The sequence below is a fragment of the Oratosquilla oratoria genome, chromosome 26 (assembly GCF_046742065.1).
Source record: "Oratosquilla oratoria isolate Oo_2021 chromosome 26, ASM4674206v1, whole genome shotgun sequence".
Lineage (NCBI taxonomy): Eukaryota > Metazoa > Arthropoda > Malacostraca > Stomatopoda > Squillidae > Oratosquilla > Oratosquilla oratoria.
The window spans coordinates 35,513,886-35,516,385 of NC_134802.1; positions in this window are offsets into that span (position 1 = coordinate 35,513,886).

A 2,500-nucleotide genomic window follows, 5' to 3' on the forward strand; every position below is an offset into this window, starting at 1 on the left:
GTCCTTTTCTCTTTTCTAATCTAACCTTATAAGTTTCCCTTTTGAAAATACTGAAAGTAAAGGTGCCCCCCTTCCCCCACCGTTTTTTTTTTTTTTTTTTTTTTAAAGAATTGAAGACCGTGCAGAACCGACGAATACACCGGTGGAGCCGGACCGATGTCGGGAATATATAAGGGGATTTATTATGGAGTCTCAAAGGGCAGACGGATATCGAACCAAACCGGCTATATTAATAGGCCAAGACCCCGTTCAAACAGGATTCGAACCTCAGGTATTTGATGTAATCGATTTTTTTTTTTTTTTTTTTAATGGGAGGGGCAATAAAGTGTGACAGGGGACAACACTGAACACGTCCATTGATTATGCAGAGGTCAGTAAAGGTCCTATTTTGAGGATTTATGTAAATATTTCGTAAAGGTATTTACAGCCTTGGGTCCTTTAAGGTCGCGGCATGCATGGAGATAGGAGACCTGGGCACACGGCTCTTATGGTCCCCACACTGTGATCATCATTCAAAATTACCTCTTCTTGTTTATCTGACACTGTCCGTGTTGTGGAAAGTCACATCGCCCTTGCTTTTTTTTTTTTTTTGTCACATGTATTTACTTAGTATACATTCATCATCATACTACGAATAGGATATCGATTGTATAAAGTTCATTAATTCAATATATTAGAAAACTTATGATTGAAGATCAGTGTGCGCTGCATGAAGAATGTTAATCACGTTTGACTCTCCCTGTTTTCCTCCTCTACCTTCTTTAGAGCTCTCCATCTACCTCTTACCTCTTCGGCGCGATACTGCGCCCCCCCCCCAAAGGACAGAAGCGCTGGTTATTGGCAGCGACATGTAGATGTATTCAGCATACATACATACATACATACATACATGCATATATACATACATACATACATACATACATACATACATACATACATACACATACATACATACATATATGCTTACTTGCTTATAGTAGTCCGTCGCTGACGACGATGACGTTGCACCATGCCAAGAAGTGGTATTACGCCAGATGAACTCGCTGGTGGCTGTGGAGTCCGATTCTCGATTTGCATGTACGGCCGCAGGTATCACGGGGAAAGTTGCCCTCTGCCTGATGTGCCGCATGTCTTTGCCGTCTTCGATGTTCTGCCCGATCGTTGTAGGTGGAAGTGAGAGTATCTAAGCCGTTTTGGCATGTGGATCGCCATTCTCCCCGATCGGCAGCAACATTTTCAATGGTGGTGGGTTCGATGCCACATTTTTTCAGCGTTGCTTTCAGGTGGTCCTTGTGTCGTTTACGTGGGCCCCCAGGGTGGCGTCTGCCCTCAGCAAGTTCTCCATAGAGAACTTTACGTGGTAGTCTCTCTTCTGGCATGCGGATGGTATGCCCCAGCCACCGTAGTTGGCGTTGGGTTAAGACTGTTTCCAGTGGGTCCATTTGTGTGCGTCGACGGATTACACTATGAGGTACCTTGTGCCACCATTTTAGACCCAGTATGCGCTGTAAGCAGTTGGTGTGAAAGGCCTCCAGCTTTTTCAAATGGCGTCTATAAGGCACCCATGACTCACTGCCATACAGAAGGATGGAGAGACAGATTGCCTTATACACCGAAACCTTGGTGGTGGTGGTGAGGTTGCGGTTCAAGAACACTCTGTGTGATAGTCTACCAAAAGCTGCTGCTGCCAAACCAATGCGGCGTTGGATTTCGCTTGTCAGGTCACAGGAGTCAGTGAGCACTGAGCCGAGGTAGGTAAACTCATGAGTGTTTTTCAGAGGTTGTTGATTGATGGTGAATTCCGGAGGCTCTAGTTGCTCAGAGATACTGAGCACTTCTGTTTTGTTTATGTTGATGACTAATCCAGATCTGGTATATATATTTGAGACAGCGTTGATGGTGCGCTGAAGACCCTCTTTGGATGAGCTCACTAAAGCAGTGTCATCTGCATACTGCAGTTCATGGATTACTTCATCTGTTACACGTGTTTTGGCTTGGAGGCGTCGTAGATTGAAGAGGTTACCATCCAGCCTGTACGACAGCCTGACACCATCAGCAGGATCGATTTGCTGTCTAGCAATGTTGGAGACTGCAGCGAGGAATAAATTGAATAAGATGGGAGCAATAACACACCCCTGCTTCACACCTGACTCAACAAGGAATGGCTCAGACTTGAGCCCAGAACTGGACACTCGAGCCATAGAGCCATCGTGAAAGGCTTTCAGGACACCCAGAAATGTTGGTGGGCATCCAAATTTTACAAGTACTTGCCATAGGAGAGGACGGTTCACAGTGTCAAAAGCCTTGGCAAGATCTATAAACGCCATGTAGAGGTCTTGGTGTTGCTCAATGCTTTTCTCCTGGAGCTGTCTTGCCACAAACACCATGTCGACTGTGCTGCGCTCTTGTCTGAAGCCACACTGAGATTCAGGTAATACTTGTTCTATGATGTTGTTGATAATTCGAGACAATAGTATTCTAGTGACTACCTTCCCTGAAG